Source organism: Mobula hypostoma, chromosome 2 (assembly GCF_963921235.1).
Source record: "Mobula hypostoma chromosome 2, sMobHyp1.1, whole genome shotgun sequence".
NCBI lineage: Eukaryota > Metazoa > Chordata > Chondrichthyes > Myliobatiformes > Myliobatidae > Mobula > Mobula hypostoma.
Window position 1 is genome coordinate 99,632,567 of NC_086098.1, and position 18,105 is coordinate 99,650,671.

The following is an 18,105-nucleotide window of genomic DNA, read 5'->3' on the forward strand; positions in this document are numbered from 1 at the left end:
AATAACTGCCATTCATACTAATCCTACATCAATCTTATTTTTTATTTTCCTGTATTTTCATTAACTTCCCCGACCCTACAAATTGGGAGCAATTTATAGTGGCCAGTTAACTTATCAACCCATATGTCACTGGGTAGGATGGAAAGAAGGACACATGGATGAAACCCACACAATCCCAGGAAGAATGTACAAACTCTTTACAGACTGGATTGAGCCAAAGTCTCCAGCTCTGTGAGACAGTGGCTATATTAGCTATGCCACTGCTCTTCCCGCAGTGTCCATGTGTAGTGTTTTGCACTCTCTATTGTGAATCCTTACTACATTCTCAGACTGGATGCTGTGCAAAGCATTTCAAATGACTCTTTAATGTTTTTCACAGGCCTAACATACCTTCAGTGCTGTTCAATTCTCTTTTTCAACAATTGAAGCCAGTCCTTCAACTTGTACGTCATAATATCTTGTTAACCTGTATCATTGAATTTGTTAACGTGTAGATCAGTATTCCTGGGTTAACATCTCAAACTTCAACAGGTATTCACTTCCTGCACATACACTTCCATTAAAAAGAATGGAAGTAACCATGTTTTGCAGAGTATAATAGCAAATACTGATAACTTCCAAATAACCAGCAACTTATTTACTGACTAATCAATGGAATTTTACTAAGACTTTTACTTTTTACATCTAAAAGTAAAGAGCGCAGTTTGCCAGATAGATTGAGATAATCCAAAAAGCCTCTTGTGAATCTTCAGAGGTGGTGAAAGATAAAATTGTAGAGTTAGTACATTAACGCAATCACAGTAAAATTACATCAACTACTTTAGAGTACATTAATTCATTCAACCTTTCAAAACTTTTGAAGCCTATATTTTGTATTCAGGAGAATCATACTGCACTATAACCAAGTCTGAAAATCCCAACCAATGGAAATGTAGTTTTGACATTGAAAAGAATCTTGTTGTTTGAAAAGTTACTCTGTAAAAGAAAACACTGTGGAATATGGAAAGAAAACAAAAGGCAGCATTGTGACTAGTTCCTCATAATGTAGTCCGTCTAATAGAAAGGATTGTTCGGTCAACAAGGATGCAAAGGTTCCCAGTATCTGGACTTACTTGTGTTAAATAGACAATGATTTTTTTTGATGGCCTGGGACTGGAAGATATTTTGTACTTCACCTTGCTTTGGGTTAAAGCTGACAAACCATGTGCAAGATCTACATTTGAGATAAGAAGTGCAGGTAGGTCAGCTACTGATAGCTCCTGAGAGGAATGCACAGCATTTATTGAGAAAGGGTTGCAAGTGGATAAATCTACAATCTTGATGAAATAGAGATTATAATTTATTAGAAGTGCTTGTTGACTTAGATATTTGGACTTCAGGTGGAATGAAGAGGCAAGCGTGTAATGAAAGGAAAATGAAACATAATATACCAGTAGATTGTTTCTGCCGGAGCTCAGCATGGTTTGCTCAAAGATTGGTTTGACGTAAAGTTTGTTCTTCACATCCATATGTACTGTGATTGAGGTTTTGTCAGTAATGGCTATTCTACTATTAGGTAATGACTCATTTTATCTATATACATTTTTTTTCCACTTCAGAAAATAGGAATACATCTGTCAATCTTTTTTATTATCAAATAACTTCTAAATGCAAATAATGGCTGTGAGGTGATGGCATATGTTGCTATTATAAAAGCTCTTTGTGAAGGTGATGACTTGAAATCATTTTCAAGGAAAGTCTGAATGAAATTTACAAAGCAATCAAGATATGGAGGGCAATAAAGGTAAGTGAGCTGATCCGACAGAATAACATAAAAGTAGTGTAAATACTCGGTAACCTGTCCTCATCATTGGTGCTGCTGCATATATGGTCAATAGGTTCAAATTCCTTGGCATCTATTTCACCAGCATCCTGACAAGTTTCCTTCACACCGATGTGGAAGTAAATATCAGCATATTTATTTTCTTAGGTATCTGAGTAGTTTCAGCATGTCCATGTGAATTTTCAAAAATTTCTGTCATGCTATTGGAAGCATTCTGTTGTGTTGCATCTCAGCCTAGTATGGCAACTGCTGTGCTCTTAATCAACAGTACCTCTAGGAGAAGAGAGAATAGAGAATGACTAAGATGGCTGGCAAATTCAATGACCTACAATGTAGGAAATGATAAAGGAGCTAAAAAGCCTACATATCCAGACTTAGGAACAGCTTCTTCTATCTGCTATCAGATTCTGGAGCCAATCAGTTTTTTTGCACACCTCTTTCTATCTGGTCTGCCACATTAAGTCTTTATTACTCTGCTTTTGTCACTTTCATATAATTTTCAGGATTACTTTAGATTTTACTAAATCTTTGCACCATTCTGCTCTTTTGTGCTAACTCGTTTATTTATTCATGTGCTTATTATTACTGTGTGTGCTGTTTATTCTGTGAGCTGAGCTGAACAAGGTATTTCTTTGCTTTCTGGTGAATTTCCAGAAAATTAAGATGTAGGGTCAAAACATCTAATACAAGAGGTCATGCATTTAAAGTCAGAAGAAATTTCAAAGATATGCTGGGCAAGATTTTTACAGAAATAATGCTGGATGCTTGGAATGAGCTGTCAGGGTGATGATGGTGGCAAATACAATAGAGGCACTTAAGAGGATATGCAGAGAAAGGAGGGATAATAGAACATGGAGGTTAACTTTATTTGTCGCATATACATTAAAACATACTGTGAAATGTGTTATTTGCATTGAATCAAATCAGCAACGATTGTGCTGGGCAGCCTGCAAGTGTCACCATGCTTCCAGTACCACAAAAGTCACTAGCCCAAACCTCACATCTTCTTTTGGAATGTGAGAGAAAAGTAGAGGAAACTCACACAGTCATGCGGAGACTACAAACTCCATACAGACAGCGGTGGGAATGGAACCCCAATCTTACAACTGGCGCTGTACTGTGCTAACCGCTATGCTACCTTGCCAATTAAACATCAGTTTCTTATTTAGTTCCATGCAACATCATGGGGTGAAGGGCCTTTTCTTGTGTTGTGCTGTAATGTTTTATCTTCTCAGTTACATGATAATAAACTAATTTAACCAAATGCAGTTCAGGCAGTTATTTGTGGAGAGACAGACAGAGCTATTACTTCAGTTAGAAGACTTTTTATCAGAACTTGCTTTGCTCATTACAGCCGGGGACTTTAACCAAGCCAACCTCAGAAAGGCGCTGCCAAAGTTATACCAACATGTCTCCTGCCCCACTAGAGGCCCGAATATACTTGACCACTGCTACACAGCAGTCAAGGATACCTACTGTTCCGTCCCACGACCTCACTTCGGAAAATCGGTCCATCAGGCCGTACTCCTCCTCCCAGCTTATAAACAGAAACTGAAGCGGGAGGCCACGGTGTCAAAAGTAGTGTCGCGTTGGACGGAGGAAATGGATGAGGTCCTCCGTGACTGCTTTGAATCGGTGGACTTGTTAGTATTCAAGGACTTGGCAGCTAATCTTGATGAGTATGCCTCAGCTGTCACAGACTTTATTTGGAAATGCACGGAGGACTGTGTGTTTCGCAAGACGATCCGGGTATTCCCTAAGTAGAAACCTTAGATGAAATATGAGGTCAAGTCCCTTTTAAAGGCTAGAGCTGTGGCTTTTAGGTCCAGGGATACCAGTCACTACATAGAATTCAGGAGTGAACTCTGGAAAGCCATTAAGGGTGCCAAGAGGCAATATCCAGCCAAGTTGGAAGCCCAGGCTAACCAAAGGGATGCCAGTAGACTGTGGTAGGGTCTAAATGAGATCACTGGGCGCAAAGAAAAGGCTGGGAATATCAATAACTGCGGTGCTTCTCTTCCTGACAAACTTAACGTATTCTATGCAAGATTCAAATAGAAGAGGAGCGTCCCGCTCCCTCCGGATGAACCAGACCTGGTGGCATCGAGATTCATCGTCACTGAGAACGACGTTAGAAGGGCCTTCCTGAAGATAAATCCAAGGAAGGTGACAGGCCCAGATGGCATCCCAGGACGGGTTCTCTGGGCCTGTGCAAGCGAGCTAGCTGGAGTGTTTGCTGACATCTTCAACTGCTCCTTGCTTCAGTCTAAGATCCCCTCATGTTTTAATAAGGCAACGATAATCCCAGTGCCGAAGAAGAGCAAATTGGCATGGCTGAATGACTATCGACCTGCGGCTCTGACATCAATTGCTATGAAGTGCTTCGAGCGATTGGTTACAGCACACATCAACCACAGCCTACCGGTCAACCTCGACGCTTTGCAATTCGCCTACCGGAGCAAAAGATCAACGGCAGATGCCATCTCTCTGGGCCTACATTCCTCCTTAGAACACCTGGAGAATAAAGACGCATACTTAAGGCTCTTTTTTATTGACTACAGCTCTGCCTTTAATACGATTATTCCAAATAAACTTGATTCCTAAGCTCCGGAATCTGGGCCTTAGGACTCAGATCTGCAGCTGGATCTTCAACTTCCTCACAGACAGGACCCAGGCTGTAAAAATAGGGTCTCCTCTACAATCTCTTTGAGCACCGGTGCCCCACAAGGCTGTGTACTCAGCCCCCTGCTGTACTCACTGTACACCCAGGTTTGTGTAGCCAAGTCTCCATCAAACTCAATATCTAAGTTTGCTGATGACACAACAATTGTAGGCAGTGTCTCGGGTAATGATGAGTTTGAGTACAGAGAGGAAATTAAGAACCTGGTGGCATGGTGCGAAGACAATAACCTATCACTCAACGATAGCAAGATGAAGGAATTGGTTGTTAACTTCAGAAGGAGTAGCGGACCGCACAACCCAATTTAAATCGGTGGTGCGCAAATGGAACAGGTCAAAAGCTTTAAGTTCCTCGGGGTCAATATCACAAATGACCTGACTTGGTCCAACCAAGCAGAGTCCACTGCCAAGAAAGCCCACCAGCGCCTTTACTTCCTGAGAAAACTAAAGAAATTTGGCCTGTCCCCTAAAACCCTCACTAATTTTTATAGATGCACCGTAGAAAGCATTCTTCTCGGGTGCACCACAACCTGGTATGGAAGTTGTCCTGTCCAAGACGGAAAGAAGCTGCACAAGATCGTGAACACAGTGCAGCACATCACACAAACCGATCTTCTGTCCGTGGACTCACTTTACACCGCACGCTGTCGGAGCAGTGCTGCCAGGATAATCAAGGACATGACCCACCCAGCCAACACACTTTTTGTCCCTCTTCCCTCCAGGAGAAGGCTCAGGAGCTTGAAGACTCGTACGGCCAGATTTGGGAACAGCTTCTTTCCAACTGCGATAAGACTGCTGAACGGATCCTGACCTAGATCTGGGCCGTACCCTACAAATATCAGAATCTGCCTCTTGTTTTTTTTGCACTACCTTACTTCCCATTTTTCTATTTTCTATTTATGATTTATAATTTAAATTTTTAATATTTACTAATTTTAACTATTTTAATATCTTTAATATTTAATATTTGTAATCGAGGGAGTGTGAAGCGCAGAATCAAATATCGCTGTGATGATTTTACGTTCTAGTACCAATTGTTTGGTGACTCTAAAGTATAAAGTACAACCTAAATACATTTTCAGTTGCAGAGGACAAAGGAAGTGACGCAAGTACGGGTGGGGCTGTCTGAGAGAGGTTGGTGCTAGCTTGAGAATCACATCTGTCTGTCTGAAGGAGATATGAAGAGAGCAGGGAGAATGTGAAAAGAGGAGGGAGTTTAAAAAAAAGTTGGAACTGTGAATTGGAAAACTCTGCAGATGCTAGAAATCTGAAATAAATGTTAGAAGTGCTGAGCAAGCCAGGTAGTAGAGAGAATATCTGAGCTAATTTAGCGGGTTGATGATCTTTCATCATAACTGGCCAGTACTGAATTAATCTGGAAAGGCTGGTTGTCTGAAGTTGTTGAATTGAGTATTGAGTGCTAGGAGCTGCAACAGGCCTATCAGGAAATGAAATCTACTCCTGAAGCTTACATTACACTCCACTAAAACAGATTAAAATGCCAAAGGCAGAAAGATTAGTGCAGAAGTGAGAAGAAGAACTGAAGTAGCAAGCAACTGGAGCCTCAGTGTCACATTTGCATACTGAATGGGGCCGTCCTGTTGCATGATGTGAGCAGTGTGGTATAATCAACACTCCTCCCAGGGGAAACCATCATTCACTTCTACCTCCTCCACTTTCGTATAATCTACTTGGTGCTCGTGATGTGACCTCACCTACAAGGGAGAAACCATCTTTTTCCAGTGATAATCAATGATAATAAATTCGATAAGAAGAATCTTTAGCATCATGCCCACAAGTAACTCTGCATTGACTACATGACACAGAAAGTGTCAATGTGGAAAACATTGTGAGCTGCTGGGTATTGATTACCAAGAACCTGAATGTGAGTTGTTTGTTGATAACAACATGGTATGTGGACAAACCGCTGCGTCGAGTGAAAGCAAAGGAGATGAGGAAGACCTATCTCCACAAAATAGACTTCCTAAATGTGTGGCTGCATTTCTGCTGAAACATTGATTATTTAAAACTGCAAGATAGAAATTTTGGGCTTGTTCTGTGAACACCATGGACAAATATTTAATGATACAGCAAATCAATTACTGAAACAAGCAAAATGATTAATAATTTATGAGAAAATAAATAAAGTAATGCCTAGAGTTATCTTTTAGTTTATAGTTTTTTTTCATAAATCGAAGTACTATTTCCCTCTACTGCCCTGGAAAATCATGAGTCACTGGGTCACAAAATGACAAACTACAAACTCCTTCTTAAACACTGACCACTGTCTATTGAGACAAACAGCTGGCAAGGCTCTAAAAGGAATCAGTGGAGTTTTGGTTTGTTAAGGTAGATAATCTCGAACCAAGACGTAATGTCCCAGCATAAGTGATAAACCATTGAAGATGAGGAGAGATTTTTCTTAGAGGATTTCAAATTTTACAGCTTTCTGGAATAAGCTATTGTGGTTGTTCAGTCATTCAGCATGATGAAAGCTAAGATTGACAGAATCTTGTCACCACAGGAATCATTTGCAACACAAAGCAGAGGAGTAGCTTATTGAATGGTAGGGCAGACTTAAAAGGTTCAAAGGTTCATTTTATTATCAAAGCATGTAGCACACAACTCTGAGATTCTTCCTCTGCAGATAGCCAGGAAACCAAGAAAACCATGGAAGTCATTTCAAAGAGAAACAAGTAACACCACCTCCCCATTTACACATGAGAAAAAGAATGACAACACCATCAACCCCACCTAATCCCCACTCTGCTCCACACAAAATGTAACAAGAACATCAGCCCCTAACTACCCCCCAGCACAAAAAACTAACTAAAACACAGCAAGAATGTCAACCCCAAACCTCCTCCCCTGCACAAAACGCAAGAAGAACATTAAGAATATTAAGAAGCCGTAAGGCAAGTTCCTGAAGATATCTGAACATGAAAAAAAAATTATCGTTGTTTGTCACATATCATTGAAACATATAATGAAATGTGTCGTTAGCATCAACAAACCACACGATCTGAGGTTGGACAGCTTACTAACCCTAATCCACATGTATCTTGGAATGTGGGAGGAAACAGAGCATTTGGAGGTAACCCACATGGTATTGGGTGAACATACAAACTCCTTATAGACTGCATAAATAGGGCCTATCTTCCCATTGCTGGTGCTTTGAAGTGTTATCCTCATATATATATTTTTTCTTGGTTTTGAATTCTTCACTCAGAAGTATTGACTTAAGCCAATATGTTGAACTTGCAACATCTTGAGACAATTAAGGTGCCTTTTATATCTCATGACAATTGCCATTCAATGAGGAAATGCAGATAGTTGGGCTTCAACAAATTAACAGCACAGTACCTTTGTGGATACAGCCATTGGATAGTAATAAAGCACAGTCGGCCCTCCGTACCCACGGGTTCAACCAACCGTGGATCGAAAATATTCGAAAAGAAATTCCAGAAAGTTCCATAAAGCAAAACTTGAAGTTGCTGCGCGCCGAGCACTACACTGAATCCACGTGAATGAAGTGATGTGTAGGCATACCCTGCTGTAGCCTCCCGCCATTTCACAGATCCTCAGTCTCTCTCCAGCACTCGTTGTCTGAGCATTGTTCACCTTGCGTCTCGTTCGTTCGCTACTTGTGTTGTGAGCGAGAGGAAAGAGTTTAAAGCTAGTAAGGGATGGCTGGCTAGCTATGTAAAGCGTTACAGCCTCAAGAACTTAAAGATCATGGGAGAATTGGCATCGGCTGATGCCGAGGCAGCATCAGTGTTCCCAGAAGAGCTCCGATGGTTGTGTCTGTACGGAACATGTACAGACTTTTTTCTTCTCATTATTCCCTAAACAATACAGTATAACAACTATTTATGTGGCATTTACATAGTATTAGGTATTATAACTAACCTAGGGATGATTTAAAGTATACAGGAGGATATGTGTAGGTTATATGCAAATACTACGCCATTTTATATAAGGGACTTGAGCATCTGCAGATTTTAGTATCCGCTGGGGGTCCTGGAACCAATCCCTGGTGGATATAGAGGGATGACTGTACAGGGAAACTCAATATTTGCTTTCTACCCGAGATATTCTTCTTCTGCAGCTTTGTTTCCTGATGCTAAACATGATAACTTCATTGGCTGAATATCAGCAGATTTATGCAGCAACCATAAACAAAATCATTACCTAAAGGCTTGTTCCATTTTGCAGACAAATGCTTTTTTTGTTTTCAAGGCACTTGGGAGAAAAAGAACCAGGTAAACAAGGAAAGGCCAGAAAAAAATGTGGCCTATTAATTGTAATCATGTTGTGTATTCAACTAACCTGCTGCAGAGCTTGTACAGTGGTGGTACAACCAGTGAATCAGACATGAATTGGTCATTTACCTGATGCAATTTAGAAGCCTTTGTAGTGCAAAGATTTGATGGAGCATTTACCTAAATTGTAACAGAGCCCAGGTTTCAGTAAAGCAATTGAATCATTGTAAAGCCCTTTGAAACAGAATGCAAAATTGCACAATCTAATAAATGCTACTCTTTATCTTCCTCTTGTAAGGCTGGAATAGCTCCAGAGAAGGTAGTCAGAGGCAACCAACTGGTTGAGATAGATAATGAAAGTACAGTATATTAAGTATAATATTAAATACATAGCTAGCAAAAGCTGAAGAGGAGTCCTTAGTTTTGGAAGCCTTCAGACGCAGATAGGCACTACAGTGTCTAACATCACTTCAGTAGTTAAGTAGTTAAAGTAATCAAAATGGCACCTGCTTACAATGTTCCTTTGGTCAACATCTTCTGGATAGATTATAATAACATATATTTCACTTCTTTTATGTCTTTTACATTTGTTTTTTTGCCTTGGATGCGATACTGAAACTGTTGGAGCCTGTGATTTGCTGTTTAGAGATTGTTTTGGTGTTCTAGTGCTATACAGTCTCCAAAAGAATTCCAAGAGATAGAGGCAGAGTGCACAATCCTCATGGCAGACAGGATGAGGGATAAGGTGCAAGCTGATGTTTGACTCCATTTCACTGATTTAAAAACAACGGGGGAGATTGAAGCATTAAGGTGAGTGAGAAGGGCAAATTCCAGCTGCCTGTCTTTTGATCGCTATGCTACCAGAGCAGGGAGAATGTGTTGCCGTGCCTGGGGAGTGTTGCCCAGGTTTTCTGTGTTTTGGATGTGGACTTGGACTATAGACTTTTTCTAGTCTTTTATTCTTTTTATATTCTGTGTTTTTTGCCTGATCTTTCTCATTTTTTGTGCAATGTGGGGCATTTGTGTGCTATGTGCCTGTTCCGTTTTTGTTCATTTTTTTTCTGTGGGAGGAGGGTTTTGGGTGGAGGTGTTGATATGCCTATTCTGGTTTTGTGTATTTTGTTTTGTGTGTGTTTTTTTGTGTGGGGTTGGGGTATTTGGGCATTCATGATCATGCTACCTTTCTTTTCTTTCTTGGTTTCATGGCTACCCGGAGAAGAGAATTTCAGAGTTGCATACTTTGATAATAAATTAACCTTAAACTTTTGAACTTTATGGACATACCGTTGTCAGGGCACTGAAGCAGCGACCCAATCGCAGACCAAGTACTGTGTGCATTGTGATATTTACTGAGTAGCAAATTCAGAGGAGCTACAAAGTCGGTGTCAAAGTTCAGGAGGAGATCAAAGCATCCAGAGAAATCCAAAAACCAGAATTGGGAAACAGGCAGAGTCAATATTCAGATGGACAGAGTATAGGTACAAATGCTGAAAAGACTCAGGAAAATTCACTGGCACAATCTGGCAACAAACAGGTGGAAACACAGGACTGAAATACACTGAGCAATAAACAGAGAGGCAGATAATAGGTGGAGCACAATGAGACAGAAGTGGCAGCAAAACAGGTAATAACGAGAAACAGGTGAGAGGTGGAGTACTCAGTAATACAGGGGCTGGAGTAGAGCAGGAGCGGGGACAGGAGCACATGGGGCATGAAAACAAACAAGAGCATATGGCAATACAAAACCACAGACTGACAGCTAGGGGGAAAACACACAAAAAGACAAAGTTCAACTGGATGTACTGACAACTGTATAATCAATCTAAACTTATGTACTAATACTGATTATGTTTTTTGTGTTGCATCACATCTGGAGTAACAATTACTTCATTCTCCTTTGTACTTACGCACTGGAAATAATATTAAACCATCTTGAATTAAAGATGGAATAATTAATTATTACTACAAAACAACTGGGCTGACACAAAAACACAGTCATCAAATTCCATTTTAGGAAGGGAACTAAGCTTTCTTACTTAGCTTTCTCTGAATATGATTCCAGGTCTACTGAAAGTTGATTCCCTTTTATCTTCCCTCTGATGTAGCCTTACAAGTCATCAGTTATCACGAATGTTTCTCACAACCACCTGCACAGAGGCATTTGGAGATGGTCAGTAAACAGTAATGGTGCCCTTGCCTTTGATGCCTGCAAATGATTAGCAAAAATCTTAGTAACCCCTATGAATCACTTCTCAATGACATAAATACACCATAAGAAATAGAAGTAGGAGACCTGTCTGGCCCTTGAGCAACTCTGACGTTCAGTTAAATAATGCAAATCATTTTTTTCCCTTTATGACACATCCCTGCACTAACTCCATGTCATGAAGTTTCTTTAATACTAAACGCTGTATTCAATACACTCAGCAACTGATCCACTACTGACTTCTGAGAAGAGAATTCCAAAGATTCATTGTTTGTTTGTTTAAATCTGCCTTAATCTGTTAAACTTCATTTGCCAACTATTTCTCCATTCTACAACCTTAAATGTTTATTAGTTTGCAACAATGCTCAACAGTATTGTTTATTTCCTATACACCTGACTGCTTGATCAAATTCTGCTCTGACTTTACCTACGTTTGCTGATCATACCACTGTCATGAGCCATATTTCAAAAAGTGATGAGTTGGAGTACAGTAAGGAGATATGGAGATTTATCATGATAACAGTCTGTCCATCAATATCACCATAAGAAAAGATCTAGTCTTTGCCTTCTGGAAGGGAGGCAATGCATATGATCATATTTACATCAACAGTGCTGAAGTTGAGAAGGTTGTGAGCTACAACTTCCTAGGAGTGAACATCACCCACAGCCTGTACTGGTCCAACCACATTGGCACCACTGCCAAGGAAGCTCACCAGCACCTGTACTTCCTCAAAAAACTATAGAAATTTGACTTGTCCCTTCTGACCCTCTTGGCACTCACCAATTTTTATCGATATACCATAGACAGCATCCTATTCTAATGCATCGTGGTTTAGTATAGCAACTGTTCTGTCTAAGACCACAAGAAACTGCAGAGAGTTGTGGACGTAGCTCAGCTTGTCACAGAAAGCAGCCTCCCTTCATTGACTTTGTTCATGTTTCTTGCTGCCTCAGTCGAATGTTCAGCATAATCAAAGATCCCACCCAGCTTGGACGTTATCTCTTCTCCTACCTCTATTTGGGCAGATTTATTCCCTCTCAATTAGAAAACATCAGCAAGATAAGAAACTACTCTTTTGATTCCAGACTATAAGTCATTAACGTAAATTGAGAACAGCAGTGATCTCAACACTAATCCATGTACAACACCATCACATGCCTTCTCTGCCAGTTTCTGCTTTCTGTCTTAACACCAGTTTATGGTTTGTTCTGTCATTTTCCCTTGGATTTACATTCTCTGACCTTATGTTTTAACTGTTTTTGGAGATGTTCCTCCCAGAATTTAATTCCAGGATTTAGGCTTTATGGTGATGAAAGAATGGAAATACTGTATATTTCTGTAGCCCCCCTGGCCACCCTCAGGGTCGCTGGGCTCGCTGTTGTCTAGGGAAACAGCCCTCGGCCCCGCCAAACTGGGTAATTAGTTTGTGTGGATGCTGTATGATGTATCCCACCCCGCCCAAATAACAGACAATACACCAGATACGATTAAATGATTTACAGTTTATAGATATTACTGGAACTATATAATTAATAGAGAATAAAATATAAAAGGAAAATAAAAGGTGCCACACTTATCAAAGTTCAATCTCTTCGTCCACAAAACAGTTGGAGCTCAAGACCCTTCTTCTTCACCCTGCAACCCCTCGGACCACCTCGACCGGCCGCCTGGGACCAACAACGGTGGTCAACCAGACGCTCCACACGAGTCCGTCTCTGTCTCCTCGCTGAATGGCCTGCTCGGGGTCTGACCCCATTAGCAGACTCACAGCACCTGGTTCATCCTCTGTCCCTCTCTCCTGCCTTCTGCCCCAAAACCCCACGCATACAGTATCTTCAAATACACCAAAAACATAACAACTATCCCAATTGGTTCATAACATCTTCTTATCAGTAACGTGATTCAACAAACTGCTAGCGGGAAGGATTTTCTCAGCGTTTAACATAACAAAGAAGCATTCCCAAGTATAACATAACAAAGAAACCATTTTAATTAGCCTACGCAGTAACATAAGAGACAAAACCCCCTTACACTCTCCCCCTACCAAATAAAGTCATGCCCTCATGACTTCTAAGTAACTCGCCAACCAGTCCTACAGACACACAACACACACATACACAGATATACACAGTGACAGTGCTCCCCAAACAGTGGACCTTACGCCCACCCCACGGGCGCTAAATAGGCCAACCTATCTGGGAGCTTCTTAACCCATAAGACCTCCGTACCCCCTCACCTAAACCCAAAAGGCTCAGACACTACTAGGGATACCTCGGGCCTGCTTGCCAACTCCTCTCTCACTCAAGCCACCATTACAGCTTGGAGCCCCCTGTCCCGTGTCTGGGGCCCCGCTTCTTTTCCTTCCTGGTCCTGCCGTAACTCAGACTGCCCACAGCTAGCCCTCCCCACTACACCTGACTCAGTGGGAGAAGGGCCAAAGGTCTCTTCCTCAATCACGGGGAAGTTAGCGAAAGGCAGCATGTACCACATGTCCAGCACATCATCCTTCGAATCCGTTTTCTTCCTCATTCTCCCGATCGGTAGCTGCTGTTTAAGTCTCTCCAAACTGAAACATTTAGCTGGGGCTACCCCTTCAGCCTCCTGCAGTCGAGACGTCAGCTTCTTCGGAGACTCCTTCAACTCTCGCCACAGCCTCAGTAGTTCTGACTCACGGTTCTTGGCCATCTCAATCTGGGGCGCAGTTACCTCACCAACTTCTTCCACCCTGACCTGAAAAGCAGCAGTTAAAGGATTTTCAGCCTCCAGTTGTTTCTTCCTGATGACGTCTTCCAGGTCAACTTTCAGTTTTACCACTTCATTTAAACTGTTGATGGTCGTCTTCAGGTTCCTTTCAAGCGTCCGCCTCCCTTTTCCGAGATCTGTCCTCCATTTCTTCACCTCCTCGGGAGTGTAGTCAAACTCCCCTCCCTGGGCTCTTTGTTTTCTGTTGGCCTTAGTCACAACACTTCCTTGATCTTCCCCAACTTGTAAGTCTTCCAATCTTTTCTGAATCGACGTCTTGAGTTTCTGCTGATCCCTTTGAAGGTGGGTCATTGTTTCTTCTCGCTGGATTAATTTATCAGTACAAGACTGCAGTGTCGGCTCGGAATTCCGTTGCTCCTTCTCCACGTTGACGAGCGCGAATTCCAAGTCTGCAATGGTCGTCCCACAAGTGCGGCACTGAGTCTCCGGCAGGCTTTTCTGAGCACTCAGTTCAGCGGTGCAAATCCCCTCTCTCCCCTGTGTCTCATTCAGATTGACGACTTGGGTTTCCATCCCCACGTCCACTACCGTCTGTTCCATCACCAGGAAGTTCAACTGGTATGTCGGGTGATTTTTCTCACATTGCACCAAACTCCTCTGGCCAAAAACTCCTCCACATTTGACACCTCGCTTCTGCTGCCCGGGCTCAGCCACTCGCCTCGCCTCATAGTCCCCCCAGGCGAATCCAAGCTCTAGACGGTCATCCACATACACCAAAACTCCACACTCCTTCACTTCCCCCATGGTCCTCCTCATGCCCCGCGGGAAGGATGCATGGGCTACGGATATGCCCTTGGGCATCTTTTCGGATTGGAAGAATCGTAGGGAACTAATAATGGCCATCTTCAGCTCGACAGCCGCAGTCCTCAGGATCTGGCAACATCCACTCCTCAGATCTAGCACATTAAACCATGTCACATAATCCGCACACATGCTGCCTCCATCTTCCGCGGCGCCAGGGTCCAGTTGCCGCGACCTCTCTCTCACTGAGGTGTCTTCAGCGGTCAACTCCCCTCCCTCGTGGTAGTTCGGAGCATCTACTAAGAGGATCTCACCCTCAGCTACTTGCCCCAGGCCGTAACACCGCTGGGTCTCGTTTAAATTTAGTACCGGCTCAAGACTGCTACACACGTCCTCAGAAGCAACTCGACACACTGTGTGCCCAAACAATGCCTCCATGAACTCCAGGGTCATTAACCTCTTCTGGATAACTACTGGCACTGGTACCCAAAATCTCCGGTGCCCTTACGGTTGTCAAGGGTAAATGTTTCAGACACGGTTGTAAAGCGAACTGTACAACAACTTGACCTGCGCCCTGGGGTCGAGGATGGCTTTAGCATAGCTTCCCTCTATCCATAACGACACCCTGGTGCGTGGTCTCTCTAAGCCTTCAGGAATAAGGTCTTTTCCTTTCGGAAGTTCATTGATACATTGCTGGGAACATGCTTCCCCAGAGACCCCAAGCCGTTCCCCCACTGGGCCTCCACTAAGTTTCCCGACACCTCTCTGATCAGCTGAACAACTGAAGGAGGGGCTGATCCCCTGAAATGATCCCCCTCGCACTGCAAGCAATTTAGCCACCCTCCTAGCCAGAGAAGACACACTGAAAACTTTCCCCCCTCTTTCAAATAACAGACAGCTGTCACCACGGTGTAAGTGAACCTGACAGCTCTAACACCGTCACCAACCCACCTACTTAAACTTTCAACCAATCCCTGTCACTCTCCCTCAACCGAGCACTGCCACTCATCTAACAACTGAGAGATCCGCTCCGCCCACGTCTCGCACGCCTCCGCCCCTCTTGGGGTGGACACTATCCCAAGTGCCAGGCGGAGCCTGCCAGAGCTAGAACATTTATTCGCAGACACTACCTCCAAATCAGACCACTCTCTCCCAACAGCATGGACAGCCCCTAGTGCCACGTCCAACTTGTCAATGCCAGCCTGAACTCGAAGAAAGACCACACCCACCACGCATCCAACAATAACCAGCAAGTAACCCACAGAGCCACACATTACAGATTTAAACAGGGCACCCACACAGCATACCAGTTGACCCAATCCCAGACAAAGCCCACAAAATGTAGCCCCCCTGGCCACCCTCAGGGTCGCTAGGCTCACTGTCGTCTAGGGAAACAGCCCTTGGCCCTGCCAAACTAGGTAATTAGTTTGTGTGGATGAAGTGTGATGTACCCCAACCCGCCCAAATAACAGACAATACACCAGATACGATTAAATGATTTACAGTTTATGGATATTACTAGAACTATATAATTAATAGAGAATAAAATATAGAAGGAAAATAAAAGGCGCCACACTTATCAAAGTTCAATCTCTGCGTGCACAAAGCAGTTGGAGCTCAGGACCCTTCTTCTTCACCCTGCGACCCCTCGGCCCACCTCGACCGGCCGCCTGGGACAAACAACGGTGGTCGACCAGACGTTCCACACGAGTCCGTCTCCGTCTCCTCGCTGAACGTCCTCCTCAGAGTCTGACCCCGTTAGCAGACTCACAGCACCTGGTTCATCCTCTGTCCCCCTCTCCCGCCTTCTCCCCCTAAACCCCGCGCATACAGTATCTTCAAATACACCAAAAGCATAACAACTATCCCAATTGGTTTATAACATCTTCTTATCAACAAACTGCTAGCGGGAAGGATTTTCTCAGTGTTTAACATAACAAAGAAGCATTCCCAAGTATAACATAATAAAGAAGCCATTTTAATTAGCCTACACAGAAACATAAGAGACGAAACCCTCTTACATTTCCAAATCTGGAATTATGTATAATTTCGAGGAAACATGCAGTTAAAACTATTCCAATGAGCCTGCTTTTCTGATTCTTTTGGTAGTAGAGTTTGTGGGTTTGTGAGATGGTTTTCAGAATAACCCAGGCAAGTAATTGCAGTGCATTCTGAAGACATGGTGTGCCACTGGTGAAGAGAATAAGTGCCTTGTATAGTGCATAGTATGCTACTGGAGATATATGAGACACTGATCTTATCTGTTAAGGGATACTTTATTAAATGCATTTTAAAATTTTGGTGAGTAAAATCTACTGCATTACCATTGTCAGTTATCTCTATTACCTATTCAAGCATTCAGTGTTGGTTGAGCAAGGTTTATTTTCCAATTTATATCGAAGTTGTTTATGATCATTGATTCACTTGTATTTTCTTTCATTGATATTCAATTATTTTTCTAATACCAATATTGAAGTTAAAATGGTTTGAACAAATTCTAAACACCTTTAAATACATATATTATTTTAATTACTTGCCCGTTATCTAGTATTATGCTCTTTTTCCACTGAATTATAGACCAGTGCCTCTGCTAATCTTTGGTTTCTTATAACATCCAGGGATACGTTCCACCTGGTCCAGATATTTCTTCCTCTATGAATCTGACTAGATTAATTAATATATTATTTTTTAACTGCACTAACCTTATTCCATCCCATCATCTGATATTATATCTATTGGTTCTAACTCTCTGGTAAATACCAGAGCCAACTCTCTGTGTGTTGTTCTGGTACAATGCTCACTATCTCATAATTTATCATTCCAACTGGAAAATATTGTAACAATTTTGTTTGAACACTTTGAAATGACGAACCCTCTCAATGAATCGTTGGTAACGATGCAATCACTGTAGGGTGCATGGTAGTGTAATAGTTAACGTAATGCCTTTTATTTGCCAGTAACCCAGGTTCAAATATGCTGCTGTCTATAAGGAGTTTGCATGTATTCCCTGTGACTGCTTGAGTTTCTTCTGGGTGCCCTGGTTTCCTCCCACACCCCAAAGACATACAAGGTAGTAGGGGAAATAGCCAATGGATGTAATTGGACAACACAAGTTCATTGGGCCCCGATATTGGTATGAATATATAATAATGTATGTGTCCATGTAGATAGTGTGTGATTTGAAAAAAAAAACTTAAAAGTTATAGACCACCCTGAACATTGTTATATTTGAGCAGTGATGAAAGATCTAGAAATGTTCTTGTTTTCATATTTTCTTAAAACACCCTGTCAGGGCATTCAAACCTACAAACCAAACTTTCAGAGCAATCTCTCAGAACAACTTAATATGTAATCTTTCTGTTCATACACATTTTATGATTCTCCTACCATCGCCTACACTAGGGACAATTCACAGCAACCAATTTACTTTACCAATAAGCATTTCTTTGGGATGTGGGGGCAAAATGGAGAATCCTGTGTGCTCCAAGAGAGAACAGTCAAAACTTGGCACAGACAGCATTGAAGATGTGAATCAAAACCAAGTTGCTGGAGCAGTGCATGGCCTATACTTCCCTGTGCACAGACTGGATGAGCCAAATGGTCTATGTTATTAGATAATATAAAACAGCTG